This window comes from Colletes latitarsis, chromosome 4 (assembly GCF_051014445.1).
Source record: "Colletes latitarsis isolate SP2378_abdomen chromosome 4, iyColLati1, whole genome shotgun sequence".
Taxonomy (NCBI): domain Eukaryota; kingdom Metazoa; phylum Arthropoda; class Insecta; order Hymenoptera; family Colletidae; genus Colletes; species Colletes latitarsis.
In genome coordinates this window covers 36,057,103-36,084,139 of record NC_135137.1, presented here as the reverse complement: position 1 = coordinate 36,084,139, position 27,037 = coordinate 36,057,103, and the positions used below count along the sequence as shown (strand labels likewise).

The following is a 27,037-nucleotide window of genomic DNA, read 5'->3' as shown; positions in this document are numbered from 1 at the left end:
TAAAATTTTGCGTGAAGCTTGGGAAAACTGCAACCGAGACTTACACAATGATAAAGGATGCTTTTGGAAATAATTCAATGGGCCGATCAAGTATTTTTGAATGGCACAAATTGTTTAAGGAAGGAAGGGAGCAAGTTGAAGATGACCATCGCTCAGGACGACCATCGACATCTCGAAGTGATCAAAATGTACGGAAAGTGAAAGAGATTTTGGACACTGATCGTCGTCTGACTATTCGACTGATTGCCGAAGAGTTGGATATGTCATTAGCATCCGTATTTCGAATTGTGAGTGAGGATTTGAACATGCGGAAAGTGTGTGCGAAATTGGTTCCGAAACTTTTGACAGACGAACAGAAGGCAAACCGGGTGCAGATTTCCCAAGAAATTGTGGATCGTTTGAGGGATGAACCGAACTTTTTGGAGAGTGTGATCACTGGCGACGAAACGTGGTGTTTCGAATACGACCCGGAAACCAAACGTTAGAGCGCAGAGTGGCACACGAGTGGGTCTCCAAAACCCAAAAAAGCACGAATGACCAAGTCAAAAGTGAAAACGATGCTCATCGTTTTTTTTTACCACCAAGGCGTCGTTCACAAAGAATTTGTTCCACCTGGCAAAACTGTGAACGCACAATTTTACGTGGAAGTGCTCGAACGACTACGGAAAAGAGTGCTCCGCGTGAGACCAGCGATGGCTAGCACTTGGAAATTGCATCACGACAACGCACCGTGCCACACCGCACTGTTGGTACAGGAGTGGCAGGCCAAACACAACTTGCTAACGCTACCTCATCCACCTTACAGCCCGGACCTGGCTCCACCTGACTTTTTCCTTTTTCCCCGATTAAAAAGGCAGATGAAAGGACGTCGTTTTGACACAATTGAGGCAGTGTAAGAGGCTGTAACGCGTGGATTGAGGAGCATCCCGGTTGAAAATTTCCAGCAGGCGTATGTGGACTGGCAGACTCGCTATACTAAATGTATTAATTCAGGAGGGTGTTATTTCGAAGAATATTGACGACTTATACGAATATCTGCAATAAATTTGTTTTGATCAAGTCAGTCCTACTACTTTTGAAACGCACCCTGTATGTCATCTCCGAACCCCCCCAGCTCTTACGATCGTCGCTCAGGGTCGCGCAATTGGCGTCTTATCTCGCCGCGCGTTTTTCAAATTGGATCCCTGTTTATAATCCACCGCCTTTGTTTTCCCATCGAGCGACGAAACCATGTTGACGATATCTTCGTTCGACGTCCCCGGGTCGTCCCGATAATCTTCGTTGTCCTCGAGCGGCGCTCCAACGATCCATCGTTTGCTCGGTAGGGGTATCCCCTTTGGACAGACACGAAGACGCCAGGATTTCGATCGTCGGTCGCGGCTAATCGCCGGCGCTCGTAGATCCATCCTGACGGATATCGACCGGGTCCGTGTTCGCAAGGTATTACGGCCGCGCGTGACTAATCTCCGTCGAGATCCTGTATTGACAAATCGAGCCGGACGCTTTTTTCTTCTCGTCGACGTCCCGGGCGGTTGTTCCGCGTTCGCATGGAGAGACACGTCATGGGAGCGCACAGGTGCGCGGCTCCGATCGCCTAATTACGCGGACGGGCGTTATGGCACGTCGCCATTTAAGACGTTCCCGGTTTTCGAGGAACGCGCGTGTGCCTGGTTTGCTGCGTGGTCGACGATCGCAAGAATCTCCGATCCCCTGGATCCCAGGGGCGGACAACCGCGGTACGTGATAATTGCCGGAAATCGAAATCACGGAGCTGAAGTTGGATCCTGCGATTAGAGCGTACCGCGTAAGAGGCTTCCCAGCGTTTGGGCTCCTCGATCGATAAGATAATAGCTTTCTTTTTACGTACGCTGGAAGAGTTACGGGAACTCGAGAGCTACTGATAGAAGCTGCAAGTCGAAAGGTGCGTAAATGAAGGGGACGCAATCTTTTGGGCGTTGCGTTAAATTGTAGGATGAGTATTTTAATGGGAAGAGTTTCATTAGACCGGTCATCGGAAGTCGGAAGGTCCCAGAGACAGCGGTCGAAACCACAGATACCGGGCGCCTACGTACGCAATAATCGAGCACGTGTGTGCTCAGAGGCAGCCGACTGCAGAAGCATTCGCCGGATTCCAATTTCACGACAGGCGAAACCCCATTATATGTACGTCAGAGGCGGAGACGGGCGTCACGATGCTCTCGGTCAATGCTGGGAAGTCCTGGTAGCGGGGTCGATCGATTGAACCCGCGCACCGTAGGGATCCTGAATCTCCCGCCGATCCTTGTCCGTCTCCAGTCAGATATCCGCCGTTTCGACGTCGATCCCTCTCCGTCCCTCGAACGCGCGATCTCTGGCCAGTGGCTGGTAGCGCGAGTAACGCGTCTACTAGCCTAGCATATTATTAGCAGCATCCCCGGTTGTCGATCGACCCTGTAGGCTACTGTACGACGCCGCCGTGTCCCTCGTTCTCTCGATCGCTCTTGCTACGACCGGCCAGTAAATAAATAGATAAATAGAACAGAAACAGAGGGAGAATCGTTTAATATCAAAACCCCGGATTTAGACACAATTATAGTGCAAGCTTTGGTTTACCTCTTCTGACAGAACCGCTGGATCTTCCAGGTCTAAGGCGCGTTAAAAAAATTTTATTAACCTTTGGTCCGTCCAAGGCAACTGTGAATATTCAGGTTCGACAAATTATTAGAAAAGGTGGGGCCACCGGGTTCGTGGTCCCCTTTAATCCGTGACTGTTTAGCGTGTTTGTAGCACGCAGGCTGCGGTTCTCTCACATGTCTCGTCTATGCACACGTGCAACCGCAACTCCGCAGACGCGGGGTCCGCGGGAGGGGCGCATACCAGGCAGAAGTTTATTGTTGATCGCTAATTATCCTACCCGGCAATTACATACAATTATCTGACACGCAGGCGCATCGGCGAGTCCCTGGTGCCGCGTTTCGCGATATCGCGCGTTCGCGAGTCGCGGGGCGTGTGTGCGCGCGTGTATGTGTGTGTGTGTGTAGTGGTGTGGCTAACGTCGGGAGGAGGGAGGAGAACGAAACCGGTGTATCCGACAGCGTGACGCCGACTCCGTAGTGGCTCTTTCTCCTTTTTCTCGCCTCTCCCTCTTCCTTTGCTGCGAGGCTACCCCGTGATCGTCGTCTCTCTCGATCGTACGGGATCTTTCGCTGCGAGGCTGTGTTCGCCGCTATCACCGCTCGATCTGCGCGCCTTTATCTTGGACGCGACGCTGGTACCACCGGTAGCGAGGGCTGTCGATCGAGAATGTTCGATCATCCGGAGATTCGCCGCGAGGGCTTGATCTTTGGGATCTGTACGGACCGTTGTCAGCCCTTCGGCTCGTCTCTTTCTCAATTTTTAAGGGAACTGGTCCCGGCGAAGGTAACCGTGATTAATTATTCCCACCCCATCCTCTTCGCGTAGGACCTTTCAATATTTTTGCTAGATATTGTTGCACTGTGTGTAATTAGCGACATGAAATCGCGTGAACAACGGTCGTCGGTTGCCCCACCATAATAATCCTTGTTGCTTCAGAGATGGATAAATGGCGAGGTTGCCAAAAATCGCGGATTCTCCAAAAATTTTTATCAATCGTACCCTCGACTAGTAACGCGAATCGATGCAGAGTCGACCAGAAGTCAATGTTTCCGTGCTTAAACTTTGTAGTTGGTTATGTTCGTTCTCTACCCACATACTCAACCTTTAAGAGTGCCGCAACGACCTTTGTTAGGGATTTCTACGTACAGCTTGGCGCAAGACGCTGCTTTCTATCTTTTATTGCCACAGAGTCAGACATGCTAGCAGTTCCATCCTACTCCCGATACCATGTTCTTTTCTTCGCGCTCGCGCAATTGTCCGATACTCTCGCGTGTCGTGGAAGCTTGCACAAAATACATAAATATTAATTACGATTGCGGCGTCGAGTCGTCTTAAAGAGATTTCCACTTTGATCGCAAACTGGTTGCATCGATCTGTTAGAAAAACAGACTCCTCGTCGTTGCTACGAGACTCGTTAACATCGGGATTTGGAAATACTGCATATGTATCTGACAATTGGGGGCCAATTCACGGGGAGGCCCGGTATTACGCCTCCAGCACACGTGTTAACGACGTCTGTCCGTTCGATCGTCGCTCCTCGATTTGGTACACCTTTCGAGTAATTGAAGCAATTCGCCGATCGGCTGGCACCCCTGACGCGAGACGCCAACACGAAATAAAAAGCTAACCAGGCGTCCTGACACCCGTGAGCGACCAGGTCTCAGCTTTTTCTTCCTCCGAGAAAATAAAACGCCTCGGCTATCGATCATCAACGAGTCATTTGTTTTTCTTTCTCCCGGTTTGCAATCTTTTCTCGACGGTGTCCCAGGTTAATGGAGACGCTCGGCGACCGAAAGGTCGATTAGTTTTCCGTGTTTCTCTACGAGATCGTTACGATCGGTTGGGTTTCGTCGCGCGGTGACGTATCGAGCCGCGCGTGACGACGCGGCTAACGGTACACGAGCATGCACGTGTGATTGCGACAAACGTGAACCTCGTGTCACGTACACGCGTCGCGCGTACGCTCTCCGATTGTCTTTCCGCGATGCTCCTTTCAAGGAAGCTTCGTCTTTATCCTCGACGCCTACCCGCGATCCTTCGCGGAACGACTGCGAGGGCGAGAACCGGGATCGCGATTACAATTTCCGACGACCAGCTGGCCCCGCCATGTTTACACGCCACGATCTTCTCGTAAACATCACAAATATATTATAACACCATCAACAGGCATTGTTTCTCAGTTGGGTGCAACGTATGTACCACGTCAATTTTATAAATTTCTCTCAGTCTCAGGGAATTAAACTTTTCACTTGGTATAAGTCTATCAGAAATTTATGAAAATCTTGTTTAAATGGACTTCTTATAACACTATCTACAGATACTATTTTTTAGTTGGGTGCATCGTATGTATGTCAATTTTATCAATTCCTCTTCTTAGTCTCAGGGAATTACCTTAAACTTCTTATTTGGGATAGGTCTATCAGAAATTTCTGAAAATCTTGTTGCATTAAATGGACTTCTTATAACACTATCTACAAATATTATTTTTTAGTTGGGTGCATCGTATTATGTATATCACTTTTATAAATTCCTCTTCTTAGTCTCAGAGAATTATCTTAAACTTTTCACTTGGGATAAGTCTATCAGAAATTTATGAAAATCTTGTTTAAATAGACTTCTTCTTATAACACTATCTACAGGTATTGTTTTTTAGTTGGGTGCATCGTATGTATGTCAATTTTATAATATCCTCTTCTTAGTCTCAGGGAATTACCTTAAACTTCTTACTTGGGATAAGTCTATCAGGAAATTTATGAAAATCTTGTTTAAATGGACTTCTTCTTATAACACTATTTACAGGTATTGTTTTTTAGTTGGGTGCATCGTATGTATGTAAATTTTATAAATTCCAGTTTCTTCTTAGTCTCAGGGAATTACCTTAAACTTTTCACTTGGAATAAATCTATCAGAAATTTATGAAAATCTTATTGAAGTAAATGGACTTCTTATAACACTATCTACAGGTATTGTTTTTTAGTTGGGTGCATCGTACGTATGTCAATTTTATAAATTCCAGTTTCTTCTTAGTCTCAGGGAATTACCTTAAACTTTTCACTTGGGATAAATCTATCAGAAATTTGTGAAAATCTTATTGAAGTAAATGGACTTCTTATAACACTATCTACAGGTATTGTTTTTTAGTTGGGTGCATCGTATGTATGTCAATTTTATAAGTCCCAGTTTCTTCTTAGTCTCAGGGAATTATCCGAAACTTTTCACTTGGTATAAGTCTATCAGAAATTTATGAAAATCTTGTTTAAATAGACTTCTTCTTATAACACTATCTACAGGTATTGTTTTTTGTTGGGTGCATCGTATGTATGTCAATTTTATAATATCCTCTTCTTAGTCTCAGGGAATTACCTTAAACTTCTTACTTGGGATAAGTCTATCAGGAAATTTATGAAAATCTTGTTTAAATGGACTTCTTCTTATAACACTATTAACAGGTATTGTTTTTTAGTTGGGTGCATCGTACGTATGTCAATTTTATAAATTCCAGTTTCTTCTTAGTCTCAGGGAATTACCTTAAACTTTTCACTTGGGATAAATCTATCAGAAATTTATGAAAATCTTGTTTAAATGGACTTCTTCTTATAACATTATCTACAGATATTATTTTTTTGTTGGGTGCATCGTTTGTATGTCAATTTTATAAATTCCTCTTCTTAGTCTCAGGGAATTATCTTAAACTTTTCACTTGGTCTAAGTCTATCAGAAATTTAGGAAAATCTTGTTGTATTAAATGGACTTCTTCTTATAACACTATCAGCAGACATTGTTTCTCAGTTAGGTGCAACGTATGTATCACGTCAATTTTATTATAAATTCCTCTTCTTAGTCTCAGGGAATTACCTTAAACTTTTCACTTGGTCTAAGTCGATCAGAAATTTATGAAAATCTTGTTGAAGTAAATGGACTCCTTCTTATAACACTATCTACAGATATTATTTTTTAGTTGGGTGCATCGTTTGTATGTCAATTTTATAAATTCCTCTTCTTAGTCTCAGGGAATTATCCTAAATTTTTCACTTGGGATAAGTCAATCAGAAATTTAGGAAAATCTTGTTGTATTAAATGGACTTCTTCTTATAACACTATCAGCAGACATTGTTTCTCAGTTAGGTGCAACGTATGTATCACGTCAATTTTATTATAAATTCCTCTTCTTAGTCTCAGGGAATTATCCTAAATTTTTCACTTGGGATAAGTCTATCAGAAATTTATGAAAATCTTATTGCATTAAATGGACTCCTTCTTATAACATTATCTACAGATATTATTTTTTAGTTGGGTGCATCGTTTGTATGTCAATTTTATAAATTCCTCTTCTTAGTCTCAGGGAATTATCTTAAACTTTTCACTTGGTCTAAGTCTATCAGAAATTTAGGAAAATCTTGTTGTATTAAATGGACTTCTTCTTATAACACTATCAGCAGACATTGTTTCTCAGTTAGGTGCAACGTATGTATCACGTCAATTTTATTATAAATTCCTCTTCTTAGTCTCAGGGAATTACCTTAAACTTTTCACTTGGTCTAAGTCGATCAGAAATTTATGAAAATCTTGTTGAAGTAAATGGACTCCTTCTTATAACACTATCTACAGATATTATTTTTTAGTTGGGTGCATCGTTTGTATGTCAATTTTATAAATTCCTCTTCTTAGTCTCAGGGAATTACCTTAAACTTTTCACTTAGTCTAAGTCTATCAGAAATTTGTGAAAATTTTGTTGCATTAAGTGGACTTCTTATAACACTATCAGCAGACATTATTTCTCAGTTAGGTGCAACGTATGTATCACGTCAATTTTATTATAAATTCCTCTTCTTAGTCTCAGGGAATTACCTTAAACTTCTTACTTGGGATAAGTCTATCAGAAATTTATGAAAATCTTATTGCATTAAATGGACTCCTTCTTATAACACTATCTACAGATATTATTTTTTAGTTGGGTGCATCGTACGTATGTCAATTTTATAAATTCCTCTTCTTAGTCTCAGTGAATTATTCTAAATTTTTCACTTGGGATAAGTCCATCAGAAATTTATGAAAATCTTGTTTAAATGGACTTCTTCTTATAACACTATCGGTATGTATTGTTTCTCAGTTGGGTGCAACGTATGTACCACGTAAATTTTATAAATTCCTCTTCTTAGTTTCAGGGAATTATCCTAAATTTTGTATCATCAGAAATTTATGAAAATTTTGTTGCATTAAGTGGACTTGTGTGAATCGCCAATCGACGATGCTTTTATTAAATTTACTAACGACCGAGACCTTTTTAGTATTCGGTGCAATAGTGGAGTTACAGTGCACACCGAGGAAGCAGACAATTACGTGACATAGGATATGTATGACGTGATGGGTTTTTGTAATTGATACCTCGACTCGGACTTGACGACAAGCTTCGACTTATGTTGCGTACCATATGGTACCATTGTTGGGTATATTCTCCGCGATTAAATGCGGTCTTTTGCTGGTACACGGTCGAGTTGTGCATATAAACCCCTTGCCGTGAAATGACGAGTCTCTTTACAAGTTCCTCGTGTCAAGTTTCGCGATCAGAATCAACACATTTTTACATTCGCGAAGTGTTCGTAAAACGAATCTATTTCTTTCCGTGGTCGTTCCTTGCACGAACGAATTTAAACAAAATTAAGAAAGTTACGAGTGCAATCTGCGAGTGACCCATCACTCGCGTGATATCATATCCATAACAGTCAATTAATCATTCCTATAGTCCTGTGGATCGGTAGGGCGCAAAGCAACCCAATCGAGCTACTCAAAGGTGTCTTTCTAGCGGTTCAGACGAACGCGTTAATGTCATCAAACTCCGTACTCTGCGATGGGTCCCGATTGCTTTACGAGGTTCATTATCCTAATGCAGCGTCCGGTGAAACAGGATTTCACGATAGACCGGTAAACTCAGGGTCAACGTGCACACGGGGATAATCCTCGGTGCAATCCACTTTGCCCGCCGCAGCGGACAAGTGAGACGGCCGTAGAGCGAAACAGGAGGTGCACGGTGCAATGAACAGGGAGAGTTCGGCGGGACGAGAGCGTCGGAAATAAAGTACGCCGTACGGGTAGAAAAAGACCGTGAAAGGGATAGAGAAACCGGCCGGAAAAGAAAAGAGAGACGGATAAAGTTCCATCGGAGCAGTTAGGTCTGTTGAGTGGTTCACGAGACGTTCAACGGAGGACTGTGCACGCAGTCTTCAGGATAGGGGGCCGCGGACGGGGCTCTCTCGATGGGGTTCAAGGTGACTTCGTGATCCTCTGGCCCGCGCGGCGTGCATTACCGGACCCGGAGGGCTGCTCGAGCTCGTCCATGACGCCCGCGCCACGACTATTCCCTTCGGGGCATCCCGATGCGGGGAACTCTGGCGTCTCTCGTCTTTCGACGTTGCTCTCGCTGCCAAACGATCCGGGGGTAAACAGCTTCGTTCTCGAGCACCTGGCAGCGATCGGTTTTAAACACAAAGTAATCCAACGACCAACAGTCGGTTGTCTCCCACCATAATCTTAGAAATAGTGACATTGCCAAAAATTGCGAATTCTTAACGTCATTAATCTCATGGTTTACTATTTGTAACCAGACTTATCGGCTCGGATATAAGCTCAAGATTCTTAGACACGAAATTAAATGTAGAGACTCAATATAGGGTAATCTAGTTAAGATGCGTTATTCCTAACGAAGTTTTATATAGCATAACTTAAAATGTACATCTAATTTAAAGTCTCTATTATTTTTATTTTATTTTCTCAATAAATGCAATACTCACCCTTCGATCGACTAAAATAACAGAAAGATTTTAAATAAAAGTTGAGAAGGGACGTCGGAAGACGTCGATGTTCGCTTCTATGGAGGACGCTCGGCGAATTTCCCGAATTTACCGCGCGGAAAGGAGCGTAAACAGAGGCGGAAGGGACGGATCGACGTCGTATTGAAGTGGTGCCGTTGAAGAGGAAGTAAAACAGGCTTGGCTTTCGGGAGCGTCGCGACGTCGCGCTCCTCCCCGCGAGATGGACCGCCATTAGGTTCACTCGCGGCCGGTACTCGAAGAACAAGAAACTCTCACGGGGCCCGGGATATAGAGAACTCCGGTTCCGGGCGGCAGCTGTACGATTTCCAGAGTAAACAGCGAGAGAAGAAATACAGCCCCGGGAACGGGTAGGAAAGAAAGGTACCGCGGGCAAAAGAGAAACGGAAAGAAGCGCGGAGTAAACGGTGCGTTTACCGGGCAGACGAGGAGAGGAGGGACTCGACGGAGAAGACGACCGTTGGAAAAGGGAAGCGTCCGATAGCGAATACGCTGTGGCGCTCGTGTTTAGCTCGAAGGGCACAAAGAAGCGCGACTCCGCGGAACGGAGAAAGAGAAAACGGAGCGAAGTAGGATGAGCTGGCGCCACCGAGCTAATTACCGCCTCTGTTTTGTAACCTAAGCGGCTCAGGGCGTATACCTGTACGCTATATCTCAACTTACGGTACGTTTACCATAACCGAAGGGCATACAAGCCGGGTTGCGGCGCAACGGCAGCGCCGACGATCCGCGCCATTGTACTCCGCGTACCTCCATCCTCTGCACAGCCTCTCGTCTCCCATCCCCCCCCCCCCCGTAGACACGCTCCTCTCCTCCTTGGATCGTGTTCGCAGGAAATCGCGAAATGGATCCCATTTCGCGTATCCCGACGGCCACGGAAGCCGTGTCTAAAGGTGCTACGTACGACGCCTCTTACAGCGTCTAGTCGTCTAACCAAGACGCCGATGATGATGCTTCGAGGGTGTTGCTCCCCCCAAGATATCGTTCGGAACACCGACGATGGCGGATCTAACAACGCCTCGGACGAGGAAACGCGTGGCTGACTTTTTGGGGGAGCGGTTTCTAAGCCTCCAAACGGATGCGGAATCGGAGTTGCGGTTTCTCGATGTACCCTCCGCGTTAAGTCGCTCCGAAGGCGTCGATGCGCGAATTAACGGACAAAACGACCACCGTGATACTTGTTTTCATATTTCGATGTTTGGTTCTTCCGTCCTGACCGCGTGACGATCGTACTGGAGTTTGACTTGTGATAATTATCGAGTTAATTCTTTGCAATCCAAAATCGAGTTTAAAAGTGTACTCTGTATGCATGCGATACAGTTGGACTCGAAAGTCTATATAAGTAGAATCTGTGAGTGATGCATTATATCTACCCAAAGATCAATAGTGTCTGATAGTCACTTGCCTAAAAGATGTCTTCTCGTGAAAACCGAAAGAATATCGCAAACATCGTACAATACAGTACGCAACGTCTAGAAAGCAGTGTAATTGGATTCGGATTACAAACTCGGAGTCGCGAATCGCCGCCGTCAACTGATAATAAGGTGGGCGTAACAAGCGCGACCAGATCAATTTCCCTCGGTTCATTACGGAAGAACGAATAACGTAGAGAGCAGCCCCGTTGGAGGGGGGGTTCGAGGGAAGGACAAGGCAAAAGAAAAATGTCCCCCGGTCGGTGGGTCTCGAAGCCGGCTCCGTAGGTCGGGTGGTTCTGGAGGGTTAATTGTTACGAGTAATCTCGCGGTCGTTAGGTGATATTTTTTTCTCCTTATTGCGGGATCATAATTGAGGCTCCAGAACGGCGAGAGAGTTTCATTGTCGTTCACGAGAGAACACTCGAGGACTTTTCCTCCGTCCCTCTGTCGCCTTCTTCGCGTAGACGACCCCGACCCAAGGAATCGATAGTGTGTTCCGCAACAAATTGGTGAGTCTCGCGTTTCCCGGTTTCCTTCCTTTATCCCCGTCGTTCGCCACTCGACGACCGCCACTCGAACCTTTCCAGGCACAGAAAGAAAATCGACGATGGTATGGGGGGGAGGCGACTGGATTGGGTACGCGGTTCAAAAGGTCCGTGATTTTCGGCGCGATTTCGTATTTCGCGATTCGCCCTGGTTAATGATCCATGGCCCCAAGGACTACGGCTGAGTGTGGCTGAGAAGGTCCTTGTTCCTTGCCCGGGTCCTTCGAGGCCTCGACTTAAAGACTGAAGTGGTACACAATATCGTCGTCGTGGGGTCAACGACACCCCCGCGGCGGTTTCTTTTTTTTCTCCATTTTGTTTCTCGCTCTGTCTCCGTCCGCTTGTCACTCTTGCACGGTCTCTCGCTCGGTGGTACGGTGTCTTTCCCCCTTCCAGCTCGGTCCGTCGCCCCACCTCTGTTTCGAGGGACCCTTTCTTCAATTAAAGCCGAAGGAATCGACCCAGAGATGATTGAACATTGTGCGCCACAATGCAGTAGCATGTACAGGTCCGCTCTCCGTGCTCAGCGAGAGTATGTAGTACATAGGAGCAACTGGACCATGATTGACGACGTGATGTCTTCCCCTCCTCGCCTCGCTGCTCTTTCGCCGTCCTTTTCTCCCGTTCTCTTCACTTTTTCTCGCCCTCCTGCTCGCGCTTCTTTAGCTCCTCTCTGTCCGTTCGAGAGGTAGTAATCCTCCACGAGCTGAACATCGCGCCAGAGGCACACAATCCTCGAGGTTCCCTCTTCCCGTCTCCTTTCTTCCCTCTTGCCCTCTACTTTCTTCCGTTCCCCCCTGTCCGTCCTTTACCAGCCCTCCGTTAATCTCTCCCTCCTTCTCTGTCCCTCGCCTAACGACCGTCTCCCTCTTTCCGCACTATTTCGATCTGCTACCACTCGTAATACCAGCTTTACTCGGATCTTCGTTTCGTTTCTACCTCTCCACCGAGCAGAGACACGCTTCCTCCGGGATCCTCGAAACCGGAAAATGTCCCGTTCCTGTGAATTATGTCGGCGAAGGGTATTCAGGGGAAGATAGCCACCCTCTCTTCGTGCACTGAACTTTCGAATCCTCCGCGCAGGAACTTTGTTGCCGCGTACTTTTGCGCCGTTCCTCGTCTATCTCCGGCCGATAACAACTTCGACGCCAGTTTCGAAAAATATTTTACGAACACGCCGGTTCCAGCGCGCCGCGGAGAAAATATACAACGCTGTTTATCGAAATTGTAACGTACGAGAGTGAGACGTTTCGAAAATTTAGTGCGATCGAAGCGCAACGCCTTTGTCGGTTCGCAAAATGCAATTGGTTTCGCTACGTGCACGAGGTTAGGCCACAATCTGTGTCACGAGTGCCACTCGAGTTTCTCACGTTCGGCTTGTAACTTGAAACACGAGTCTGATTTATTATAATCCAAGGAGTTAATCGTACTCGTTTATCCGTCGTCCCTATTTCTTAGCGCCGCAGATTGAGAGATTATAAACTTTCATCGTCGTTCCATACGTAATAGATAATTCGAAGGTATCGACCCACTGTTTCGTAACGCAATCATTTGAGAAAAGAAAAAATCTAATTAAAGATCGCCGAGGAAATTACGCCGCAATTGCGTTTTCTAACGGGGAAGTCTGGTAGCAGTGAGTTCTGACATTTATTATTCCGTTTGAGTACCAAAGAATTCGCGAATGTAATCGACAAATAATTTCTTTTTACAACATTCGAGGAATACCTTCTTCGTGCAACGAACTTTCGAATTTGAGAGTAAAACTTTGTTGCCAAGAACTTGAATCGTTCCTCGTATATATCTCCCGCCGATAACAAGTTCGATGCACATGTTCCGCGTGCAGGGAACAGTTTCGAAAAATATTTTACGAACCTGTCGGTCGATGCTCGATTCTCGTAAGTTTGGCGCGCGTTGAGAAAATACAAGTTTGTTTATCGAAATTGCAGTACGAAGAACGTTTCGATACGAGAAGAAGAAATATTGTAAATGTTGCTTCTATGGTCGATTAAATTTTTGTAAACTCTACCGTATAGTTATATTTAAAAAATGCGATGTTTATGTTTTATTATTATGACTCGTGTGCGAGTACGGATGCTTCGAATGACACATGATGTACTGCAATAGGAAAGGTTACTACGACTTGATAATCACTCACCGAGGTATACTGAAATTTTTATTACGATCACACTATGCAGAGTATACATCGAAACTGACCATTAGTCATACTCGTTTGCCTATCATCATTACTTAACATTACTAATTGAGAAAATATGAACTTTCAACGGCGCTCTATGCGTAATAGATAATTCGAAGGTATTAACCCTCAGTTGCGCAACATGGTCGATCAGGAACTCGATGAAAAAGATCCTTATAAAGTTCGCTGTGGAAAGTTTGCAGCGTTTGCAGATGTTTTTACGAGGGCATCTAATAGCTCAGTCTCGAACACTCGTTCTCTGGTTCGAGCATTAATTAATTCATGGGCGCACGGATAACCAAGAAACGATTGTTCCTTGTAATTAATATAACAACTCTGTGTTACGTAACCTTTCTCTTTGGCACAAATATTTCTTTGATTCGGTGATTTTTAATTATTAATTTGTAGGATTCGAGAAGCCAGACACAATTTGCGTTACAAAGGTTTAATGGGGTAGACGAGACTGAAGGGGGAAAAATTCCTAAACACGGTTTCCCGATCGTCAGAGTTTTACCCGACGAGCAGCACGAAAGATCGATCGTCGTGGCAGCGACAACGTCTCGTTCCTCCCCTGTCCTTCCCTCGCAGGCCCATCAATTACGAGGCAAGTTCAGCGCGAAAGGGTCAATTCAGGAATAAAGCAGCGGTCGTGGCGCGGCTGCGTGGAATGAAATCGCAAGCGTGAAGGCAATTCCTTAGGACGAAGTTGAGGTGAAGGTAGAAACGTGGCTGCTCCGGGTCAACCAACTCAAACGTATGGTTGAGGTGCCCCTCCTACCTCTTGCCGGTTGCTTGCACGTCGTGTGTGCCCTCTCCAATGTCCTCCCACCCTTTCCTACTTCGAGATCGGTGGACTCGTGCCATCGAGGTGCTCGTGTCGCGAGGTTATATGCCTTTGGTTTTGTTCGAGCCGTTCGACGGGCCACGCGATAGTTCGCTGCACTCGACTATCTCCTTCTTCCAGGATTTTTCGAGAGCAAACAGTACCGCGAATCGTCCCGACTTTGATGCCGCCTGAATCTCCAACGGTTCTTCCTCTTTCATTTTTTTTTTTTTTTTATATTTTCCCCTCTCTCGATCTGTTCTTTCATCGAGATTCCACGACCATTCCACCGGTAAGGTTTTCCAAAGATTTCTTTAAGGACAATATTAACTTATAGTTTTCGAAGGTCAGGAATTGATTTTTTGTCGTTTTTTGCTAACAGTGGACTCTCGGAGCTCGTTCATTCCATCGGTATGAAAATCCAGTTTAATCTCATTTTCCGTTCAACGCTCGTACGTCCCGCGAGGTCGAAGACTTTCTTAAAAGTGCGTGGCCAGCCCTTGAACCAGATACTGCTCGATGCCTCCGACGCCGTTATCTTGGCTCATTTCAGCCTTCCCTGCTGCTTCGTTTAAACGTATCGCGCGGAACGACTATTTTTAAACCGCGCTGCACTCGGTGCAATCGGTAGGGCTTTCGAGTCAACCCTAACGAACGAGTCCCACGGATCGTTTCAGCTTTTTAATTATCAAAATTTACTCTCCGAGACGTTTCAAATGGTACACAGTCCTCGATAACTTTAAGACATAAATAATAGATAATAAATCTGTATAGTAACGTCCCTTGAAAGAGATGGTACCGGTCGGTAGATGCACCGATTGATAAACTTCTGGTAAAAACAGAAAGCGTATTTGGTCGTAGCGAAACGAACGGGCAGTTTTATGCGTTACAACCTAATAATTAAACTGGCCTTAATTATTCACCGGTGACGCTCTCTGCGGAGTAAACGGTCGCGGTTGTCGCACCGGACGATGATTCACCCGAGCGTATGGTCCTCGCTGTTATTGTCACCGCGGCCGTTAATAAATATCCGTTCGAATCGTACGATTAATTGCGACTCATTAAGCGTGGCTGTCCGCGGAGCGAGCCGGTCGTTACTCGCGCGGTTTTTGCCGGCCGCTCTTATTAAAACCGGTGGAAATCGTTATTAGCATCTGTCGCGGTGTTTCAGACCGGTAACGCTTTTGCGCAACGCCAGCGAAAGTGGGTTAAACGCGTATAATTGAGCTAATCTTAATTAACTGGTAGCGAGGTTCCAATACCTCTGTTTCTGCTGGACGCTCGATGGGCTCCGAGCTTCGTCGACGAAGCCTCGTGTGTCGTCACGCGTGGAAACGCGTGTATCGATACACACGCCTGTGGCGCGATCAACCGGTTGGCTTCTCCCTGGTTTCGTGTGTCGTAAACGCGTTCGCCAGAAGTGCTCGTTTAGACGCAAGGTCAGTAACGCGATTAAATCGTTCCCGATTGCCGGTTAACGATCGCCTCGTCTTGATTAAAAATCCCCGGCTGCGCAACCGTCCGGCCGCGCTCTGCCGTCTAATCCTACCAGGGATCGTTTGTTGTTTTATGCTAAATACCAGGCGTCCATTAAATCTATCGAGCGCGCTCGAACCGAGTCACGATCTGCTACGGCGGTCGTTGCGTAGCCACCCCCGCGTCCCCGCCACCATCCCCTCTCGTCGACCTCGTAAAAGATCAGTCTGTGACATTTGCTTTGGTAGCGGCGTTAAGTGTAACATTGTTCGCAATCGGGCGTAATTGAAACGTCGACAGGTAAAAGATTGCCCGCGCGATGTAATTGGAGAGAGCGGGTCGCCGCGAACAGGAAAGTTCAAACTGGAAGGTTAATGCTACGGAATCTTCGATATTCTTCCTTTTCCTACGGCCGTGGTCGCGTGTCGATAATTACACCTGTCTTAGCGCGAATGTAGAAAACGTCTGGAAACTGTAAATACACGGGATGGGAAAGAGTTAATTATCAGAGCTCGCGATTTTCAGACGCGGATTCGAAGGAACAATGTCGTACTGTGACGAGTCTGACTCGATACAAGTTCTTGATGTCGAGTTTCCAAACCGTGAGGCTACTCGCCATCAAGTCTAATTGTATTAAAATCAACACATTTTTATTGTCTTGAGGTGTTCCTAAAACGAATCTATTCTTTTTTGTGACCATTCCTTGTACGAACAAATTCAAACAAAATTGAATAGTATACGTTTGAAAAATTACATTAAATCGTACCTCGAGGGGTTAATACAGATAGACAATTCGTGAATTTTTTGAAGTACAGAGGGATATGTTTACGAAGTTCATATTTCAAATGTTTAGTTTGTGCTCCTCAAGATGAAAACTTCTCGTGACTCCTGTATACCATCCTACTTCGAGTCAGATGTACTATGCGTTCGCGAGAAGTTGGCCACTGAAAGGAATGCAAGTCTGATTGGCGCCTAGATCCCCACTCTAGCATTTAACACGCCCACTGTCCCTTGTACCGTCCCACTAGCCAACTTTACACGAACGCACAGTACTCCCTCATGGAAACTTAAAATATTAAATCACATTTCTCGAAGAAGACTGATTCAGAACTCGAACTGTGAAAGCCTCAAATGTTTTCCTCCGTCCAAAGTGTTAAACAATAATTGCTGCAGTGAACTATTGTAGCACCAGAAGTGGGTTGCCTGCGAGAGATGATCGAGGTCCCCGGTAGCCCCGTTGGCTTTTACTTTCGTGGCCGTAAGTCGTGTAAGTCGGCGCGGAACAAGTACGACTTGTCCTTCGTGCGGTCAAGTCACGTAGACTTGACCTAGTCTCTGTCGGGGTGGGAGCCAGAACCAGAGTTACCGGTGGCTCCGGTGGCCGGTATCGAAAAATTTCAAGGCTCGCGGCCTGGCATAATTACGGGGCCACCGTCGGCATATCTCGCCGCGGCACAGCGGCGCATTTGTTGCAATTTGTCAGGAACGCCCGTCCCCCCGGTAATTGCCATTAAATCGCGGCCAAGATTCGATCTTGCCCGCGTTATTACCACTGCCCGCTACGGCTGTGACATGCGCCTATCGGTTTATCGCCGCGCCTGATCGACTCTGGATATCAGATGGCCTGTCCGTCTAGATCGGGGACGATACCGAAGCCTCGTCTAGCCGACCATTTTTTCCCCCCTAGCTCCTGGCCCCCCTCCTCCGTCGATTGTCTTCCGAGTCTTCTAATTCGGTTCGTTGGACTTCGAGGGTGGTCGCCAGGACCGTCACAAAATGGGAACCACATTGTTAAAATTAAAAATAGATCGTAACCAATGACAAAATGTAAGATCTTCGTGAGTCTGACTTCGAGTCTCGAGTTTCGTAATTTTAATTTTCTGATTAATTGCATTTGCACTGTGACGGTGTGTACAAACATTCTGATCATTTTTTTAAAATAGCAATGCTAATATTGACGTGTGTGTATAGAGGGCGCCGAAATTCCTAGCCACGGGTCTGTTGGGCCACGCGCGTCCCGACAGTCGCGTGTTTTTCTAAACGTACTCGTCGAGGCGTGTGCTCAGAGAACCGTATTCTAGTCACAATTCGCACGCAATGCCCTTTCGACGGCACTCTATCTGTCGATTTTTATCGTGAAAGCGTAAATCCCTCCGAGTGTGGCTCGTTTGCGAGAGACTGAAGAGAGAATCGCCGCAAAACGTTTTCGATGGAAAGGAGCTTATCCAAAGGGATTACGGGGCCGTGGTTTGTCCAATCGGTCGATCAATTAGACGCTCCGAATTAGAATCGCGATTCACGAGTCTCGTTTCGCTGGGTCGCGATTAAAATTACACCCCCGCGGCTGGGATTTCGCGAACAATCGAATCGCCCCGATCGCTCGATTGTTTTGTTAGAAATATCCTAGCTGGTGATTATTCGCCGAGCAAAAACAATTTGACGGTGGATCAACGATTATTTAGAAATTGTGTTGTCATATTTTCTAGATTTAACGACCGTAGGACAAAGGGATGGAAACGTAAACAGAATGGTTCGTCGAGAATGGCCGGACGTTCTTCCTCGTTTATTTCAAAGTATTTTGCACGAGGCACGAGCTCTCCAGAACGACACTGGTGGCTCCGAGGATCAAAAACTCAGCGCCCAATTTCCCCCGGAGCCATCGAACAGAGAACGAGGCGGCCCCCGGGGCGGTGATAAGCGCGTTCCTTCGATTCCTCCTCTGAAAATAGCATCAAAGGGAGAAATGGTTCCCCTTTGGTGCAGGGAAGGTCTTATTCAGCGGCAAAGAAGCCGACGTTTTTTCCGCGCGTCTCTGTTTGAAGAACCGGAGGAAATAAAAAGAAAGCTGCGCGTGACTATCGCGTGCATAATGGAAGGGCCGTCATTAAAACTTTCCTGGCGTCGGTATGCGTTGCGTGCATGCGATTCTTTCTTTTCCTCGATTCCTCGTACCCTTTACCCCCCCTACTGTACTCCAGTGAAGCGATTTCCGATGTTTCGCGCGGCAACTTCTGCGTGCAAACCGTCGCGCGGCTGCATAGCTGATTGCGCAACAAACCGGAAACTCCTGTGGTCGCGCGAAAACGGCGCAGAAAAAAACACGGACGGAATTTTCAACTTCGTCCCGGGAACTCTCGTCGAACCAATGCTTTTCTTCCTGATGCTCGACGAAACTTTTCTCTGTAAGTCCCGATCGATGTGAAACCATAGACGACTTACACGAGTACACCTTTATAAATTTAGTCATCTACTCGAATTTTTTTCTCGAAAATGGTTAGGATTTCGAGGATATGTCTATTGACCAAAAATGATGGAAATTGCCCCCTGCAGCTAAAAATAATTTTTTTAAAACGATTTCCCCCCCCCCCCCCCCCCCCAAAAAAAAAAAAATATTTGTCCATCTACTGAATTTTTTTCTCGAAAATGGTTAGGATTTCGAGGGTATGTCTATTGACCAAAATTGATTACAATTGACCCCCCTAGCTAAAAATAATTTTTTTAAAACGATTTAAAATTTCCCCCCCCCCCGAGATATTTGTCCATCTACTGAATTTTTTTTCTCGAAAATGGTTAGGATTTCGAGGATATGTCTATTGACCAAAAATGATGGCAATTGACCCCTGCAGCTAAAAATAATTTTTTTAAAACGATTTAAAATTTTTTCCCCCCCCGAGATATTTGTCCATCTACTGAATTTTATTCTCGAAAATGGTTAGGATTTCGAGGGTATGTTTATTGACCAAAAATGATGGCAATTGACTCCTGCAGCTAAAAATAATTTTTTTAAAACGATTTAAAATTTTTTTCCCCCCCGAGATATTTGTCCATCTACTGAATTTTTTTCTCGAAAATGGTTAGGATTTCGAGGATATGTCTATTGACCAAAAATGATGGCAATTGACCCCTGCAGCTAAAAATAATTTTTTTAAAACGATTTAAAATTTTTTTCCCCCCCGAGATATTTGTCCATCTACTGAATTTTTTTTCTCGAAAATGGTTAGGATTTCGAGGATATATCTATTGACCAAAAATGATGGCAATTGACCCCTGCAGCTAAAAATAATTTTTTTAAAACGATTTAAAATTTTTTTCCCCCCCCGAGATATTTGTCTATCTACTGAATTTTTTTCTCGAAAATGGTTAAGATTTCGAGGGTATGTCTATTGACCAAAAATAATGGTAATTGACCCCTGCAGCTAACAATAATTTTTTTAGAACGATTTGAAACCTTTCAATTTCGCCGAATTTCAGGGGAATCGTCATTCATGGTCAGACATTGTATTTTCGGTAATGAATTTTTTTCTCGAAAGTACTTAGGATTTCGGGGGTATGTCTAATCACCAAAAATGATTATTATGGATCCCTGCGACCAAAAATAATTTTTGCGAAACGAAAAATTTCAACACTTACTCGAATTTTTTTCTCAAAAATGCGTAAGATTTGGGGGTATATCTGTTCTCTTATCTCTACTTATAAAGTGTAAGGTCTACTCGTATACCTCGTCCGTGGTGAAACTATGGAAAGAACTTGCAACTTGTTATGGAAATGCCTGGGGAGAGAAATACTCCGGTACGATTTGCTTCCACGACCATCGTAACATCTTTATTTTACGATACGTTGTGTTTGTTACACCACCACACGCCTTTGTACGTTATTAATTAATTCGATCAGATCGTCGATACGATCGGCGTTGCAGCAACGACGCACGAGAGACGGAGGCGCAGTTTCTTTCTTCGCGAGGCTGCTCGAACGACTCAGGGACGTTATTTGCTTAATCCTTCCACGAAGGATGCGTCTACGGCTGCTCTAACGCGCTAGCCACGGTAATTTTTAATATTCCGTCCGGATAGCCGCGGCAATAACGCCGCGGACTGTGGATTGAAATAATTGTCACCTCGGCCTTGCCCGAGCTAATGCGATTCCACGAAAGGCGTGTCGAGCAAACTTTCAAACCCAAGCCACGATAACGCTCGGAGCCGTCTCAGATAAGAGACGCACGATACGGCTTGGCTGGTGGCCAAAGAACGAGACGCGGCGTTCCTTGACTCGGGAACGTGTCCATCGAAGTTGTAATCCACTTTGTAAAAGAGCCCGGCAGACGGTCGTTCCACCGACTTGCATCTTTTCTGCTCCATTAACTTCCGCGCGCTGCGAGAATCTCGGAATCCGTACCCGAAAAGGGACCAGCGATCATTTACTCGAGCACGCCGCGAGAAATTCTCCATTTTCCACTGGCCACAGAGATCCCTCCCTATCGTTCGATTTCGAGTATTGGACATTCTATACACATGAACAACCAAAATTACCCTAATACGACAAACTTTCGAAGAATCTTCTACTCGTTTCACTTTTTACCTTCCACTCGGGGCATTTTTATCGAAACTTTCCCATACGATAACGACACGTGTGCTGAAGGTTCCGTGCAAATTTGAAGTCGATCGGTGAAATGGAACTTGAGATATCGTGCACACGAGTCCAAAAAATTTCGAGAAAAATACTCTTCAAACGGCTGCAAGTTCGTAAATATTACGAATTAAAACAAATCATGTTTTCAACGACGTATACTTTAAGAGTAGACAAGTATACCCCTTTAAATAAAAACCCCTGGGAGAGCCTTATTTTCCACTTTCGGGCACCCTTTCTCTCGCACGCTACCAATTTCCACCCTTATCACCCAGGTTGCGAAACAGCCAACCGAATGGTCGGCAGACCTTGTGCAAACTCTGCTTCTTATTGCATCCGAATCTCGGCCGTTGCCGCGAGCTCGCGTGCAATCTTCGTCCCGTTCCCCAGAAACGTGACGACGAGCATCGGGGAATATAAGATAGAAGGTTGCAAAGGGGACAAGGGGGGCGGCGGGGGGAGGAAGGATCAGGTACGGTAGCGGTCGTAGCGCATCGGTGACTACTAGCCTCGCAGGACGTGCGCGGATTTATGAACGGCGCTGGGCTGGCACCGTTCCAGGATCCAGAGTTAGCATTTATCCCCGACGCTCCTCTGCTTTTCACGAGGCGCAATCGAGTATGTATGGGGTTGGAACCGTGGGGTCTCGACGCGGGGTAGAGGGCCTCCGCGTATTACCCTACAGAGCGCTAAATTATGCGCGAGAGGGCTTTTTACTAGCACGGAAATCGCCGTCTGAAGGCAGCGGCCGCGTCCTCCGGAAGACTCGAGGAACCAGCCAAGAGTACCGAGGAACTTTCAGGGTACGAAAGGGAAACTAACAACTCCGCGGGACCGTGGCAGACGAGCGTCGCGGGAATGGTTTATCGTCGATGATCGATCGCCCGCTAAAAGCTACGTCGAAAAGGGTTACAATTCGATGGAATAATTCAGAGCGAGGCTGTAAACGAGGGTTTCGCGGAGCTGTTAACTCGAGGAGCGTCACGCTTTTATTGGGAGCCCGTGGATCGCTTCTGCGGTGGCTTTTATTTGCAAAAGCGTTGTTTCGAGCGACAGTCGCGTTAATGGAAACGCGAATCATCGAACTGCAATGTTTTCCGAACGCAACGCTGGGATATGTTTTCTACTGCTGAGATGAGGAGATCTTAGAGTAGAAAGGATTGGTGACTTTCTGATAACCGCTGGAAACTGCTACAGTGTCATTCATTGTCGCGCAAAGATCACGGTCGCCTTCCTCGCCGCGTTATAAATAAAATAGTCGCTTGTTTAGATAAGGACTCGCTAACAGGAATATTTATCGCGCGGATATTCATAGCAGGCTTGAATCATCAACCGCTGGGAGCCGCGCGACGGTAGCTAAACAAATAAAGAAAGCAATGAAAATCTAACGTTCGTAGAAAACTCCGAGAAGGGGCAGCTATTGGGATGTTTTTAGGGGTCGTCTGGCCCCACCGAATGAACCTATCTACAGTGGGTCACGTTTAATTAATTGTAAGAAATGTCATCGTTGGGTGCTTTCGAGGCAATAAATTTTAAACAATTATTTACTACTGATTTTATATTGGGGGTTTTTTATTTTCTGAAACATTCCCACAGCGAGCGTCATAGTTATAGAGGGTGTTCGGCCACCCCGGGGAAAAATTTTAATGGGGGATTCTAGGGGCCAAAATAAGACGAAAATCAAGAATACCAATTTGTTGATGGAGGCTTCGTTAAGATGTTATTAACAACTAAATTCAAAAATTTCAAATCGTTTTGGAAAAATTATTTTCGGTAGCGGGGGTCAATTATAATCATTTTTGGTGAATAGACATACCCCCGAAATCCTACCCACTTTCAAGAAAAAAATTCTAGAAGGTGTGAAATTTTTCGACGAAATTAAAAAATTTCAAATCATACTAAAAAAATTATATTTAGTTACAGTGGTCAATTACAATCATTTTTGGTCATTACACATACCCCCGAAATTCTACTCAGTTTCGAGAAAAAAATTCTTTACCGAAAATATAATTTTTGGCCAGAAATGTCTGCCAGAATTTTCATGCGAATCTTTAAAACGTCATAACTTCTGAACGGATTGGACGATTTTAATGTTTAAAAAAGCAAACTACGCGTATTTTGATGGAAAATATGTACAAATCGCAAAAATATTCGAAAAGTTGGTCCTTGACTCCGCAAAATGAGAAAAACCCCATAAAAATGGTCCAATTTTCACAGTTATAACTCCTACAATTGTGAATATATTTCAATGAAACTTTTCTCTGAAGTAGAGCTCATACCTACAAGAAAGTATTACACAATTTTTCTGTAGGGTGTCAAACAAAATTACTAAAAATGAAAAAGGAATTTTTAAGAAAACTCGACAGGTGCCTAAATTTTTCGACGAAAAAAAAAATTTTTAATTAATTCTGAAAAAATTATTTTCGGTTGCAGGGGTCAATTACAATCATTTTTGGTCATTACACATACCCCCGAAATCCTACCCACTTTCTAGAAAAAAATTCTAGAAGGTGTGAAATTTTTCGACGGAAAAAAAAATTTCAAATCGTTTTGGAAAAATTATTTTCGGCTGCGGGGGTTAATTACAATCATTTTTGGTGAATAGACATACCCCCGAAATCCTGCGCATTTTCGAGAAAAAAATTCAGTACGAACGGAACTTGAAACGTTAATAATTTTTTAACGAAGCCTCAGTGAAAAAATTGATATTCTTGATTTTCGTCTTATATAGGCCTATAGAATCCCCCATTAAAATTTTTCCCAGGGGAACACTCTGTATACATACATACAGTTACTCCCACTCATATTGGTACACTATAATGGTGATTGGTTTCTTAAGGATTTCTGTTTGAATAAATTAAAAATGAGATTTGTCAACGATCATGCCACGTTGGAAACACCGGTTCTCGTCCGATCACCGAAGTTAAGTAACGTTGGGCGCGGTCAGTACTAAAATGGATGATCACTTAAGAACACCGCGTATTGTTGACATTATCATTATTGCATATCGTTTATATTATACCTCTGTATCGGGCCCTGTAACTGGGTATTATTAATGCTATACAAAATAAAAAAAAAACAAAAGAAAAGAAGCTTCGTTAATAGAAGTGTAACCAGTGTAATAAACAAAATTTGGTAAACACGAATGGGGAAAAATTCATAAAGATCAAGTGTTTCTTTTCATTTATAACGAATCACCATTATAGTGTATCTCAAAACAATAGATGTCACGTATCAGTTTACCTCCATATTATAACATAGATCACGTATCACTTTATCGATGTGATTTTCAATTCTAAACATTGGCGTTACTCTAAACGTTAAGCAGAACAGAAAATAAAATGTAAAATAATTCTGACAGAAGATACAGTTTTGTTTGGGTAGATTCCAAGTAAGATTGCCACTGGTTTGACTGTTGGTGACCAGGATGGGCGAATTGAATTCGGTAATTACACAGTTTGGCCACGTTTTGGGGGATCTTGTGCCACCGCGTAGCGTCGGGGCGAAGGTACCCGAAGAAGATACACGGGTGTCGTTAACGATCGAGTCGCGTGTAAACTCGTTGAAGCACCGAATCATCGGTGGCACGTACGAACGTCCAATTAAAAGCGGCGGCCCGAACGGTCCCGCAATAAAACGAGCCGAGTAAATAAGAAATAATAAAGACGGCCTCGGAGCAGAGACGGCTTAAGAATACGGTAGCCGAGCTAAGTTATATTTGATGCGTTGATAATTTGTTTCGCGAGGGACAGAGAGGCTGGAAGGGCGGGAGGGACGAAGAGGGACCGAGGAGAGAACGGCCCTCCCCCTTCGTCCGTACGCCTCGGTCGTCTTCGTTCCTCCTCGCGCTCGCTCAGTTCCTCCAGCGTGTTACGAACGGACCTGTCAAGTCTACCATTTATTTTCCAACTCGAGGGCCGAGAAAGTGAATCCTTATTCCGCTCCCAGAGACTTCTGTGTCGCGGGGAATAAATCTGAAAATTACGGAAAACGCACGAGTCACGGGGCTCCGGCCCGTTTCTCGAGCCTCCCTCGAGAACTTGTTAACGAAAAACTGAGCAATTCGATACTTTTCGAAAGAGTCCGAAATCTGCATTACTGCAACTAAACCGAGATGTTTTAATTCGCGAAAGAAACGTACTTTGTCTCGTATAGTCCGGGCCACGATATAGCGAGGTCGTAAACTAAACTCTTGAGGGTTGGGACCAACTATTGCTGGGGCACTTAGGGCCGTAGATGACATCTTATTTGAGGGTGCCTTTCTTTTTTCATTTTCTACATGCATATATTCTAAGCAGGTAAATTAAGATATTAAAGACTTGAGTAAGACTTTTACCTGTTACGATACCTCTAAAAATGGCGACACTAGGCTAAGGCCCTTAGCTACTCATATTTCTGTCAATTCACTTGTTTCGGGGGCTGAAACGTGTAAACTTTGACAGCTACTGGAGTTTACGACCTCGCTATATCGTGGCCCGAACTATAGCGTAGAGTTGGGACATCGAAGGCTTGATTTATCTCTATTATTTCTAATAATTCTGTCCGTGTCGTGTTTCGTGACAGTGTAATTTCTCTCGGAAAAACGTGTACGTGATTCCTGTTTCGTAATGGAAGGTCACGGGGGATTCTCGATCGCTGGGATTCGGTAGCCGAGATGCCACGGCGTGCCTAACATAATCTCGTTGCGTGGAACGATTATCCACGGAGGATGAACCGTGGCGTATCGACGTCGACAGGGCCGGTTTCAGATTATCGGGCCCCGAACTGCACCAAGGATCGTCTAGTTCGCAGGAACTTCTAATCTCTCTCGGAAATCTCGTCCGTCCGAGGATCATCCGTGTCCGACGCGAGACGAAGGATGTCGAATTTCAACTCTTGCGCAAGCTGTCGCGAACTTAAAACTCTGCATTTCCTTTCTTGCAAGTCCCTTTGCAATCTTCTGGACTGCAATCGTGATTATACGATATTTGAGATACTATTCTAAATTTTATATCGACTCCCAAATGGAACTAGTACACCCTTAAGTGGACTGTCAATCTCAACTGAATTATTTTACTTAATGTTAATTTTGATAAATGGAAATCAACTTCCTTTTAAAGCATTTTAACAATTATTAGTTTAAACGTGCAGTGGGCCCAATAATTAAGAGTTAAAAGATTTCGTAATGTAAACTAATTTTAATATAGTCTCCTAGCTTCTTCTTATTGTGGATACAATTTCAAAAATAATAGGAACCGATGAGAGAGTGTCTGAGCTCGTACGCGGGACATTTGTCAATATAAATGTTATCTTAAGGATGTTGTTTGAGATCTTAAAACAACAGAGAATATCCATATAACTCCACCACTGTTTGGAACAAGATAAACGAGAAATTCAAACAGTACCTGGACTTCCTCGAGCCGCCTATGTCGAGGCGTGTCCGAGCCTACAGTCAGGCTAAAGATAGTCATTTCGAACGGTTCCCGTACAGTAAACTGCTAATTTTCAGGATCTCGTAAACAACACAATTTCAGTCACTCTTCGTCGTCTCTACGATCCGATTCTTGACATTAAAAACTCTGCTAATTTTAATCAAAATATTCTCAATATTCGAAGACCATCGGTAGCGTTTCTCTAAATTAACGTTCAAGAAAATTACAAGAGATCTGACTGAAATAAAACAAAAACTCCCAAAACACAAAAAGCCACTGCTACAATCGCGTTTTCATTTCGCTCGAATAAGATTCCGCGGCGCTCTC

At 44.8% G+C, this 27,037-nt stretch overlaps 1 pseudogene; it reads left to right on the top strand.

Moving 5' to 3' along the window:
* Positions 1-24,171: 24,171 nt before the first annotated feature.
* On the top strand, positions 24,172-24,290 carry LOC143341528 (5S ribosomal RNA; annotated as a pseudogene).
* Positions 24,291-27,037: the final 2,747 nt, after the last annotated feature.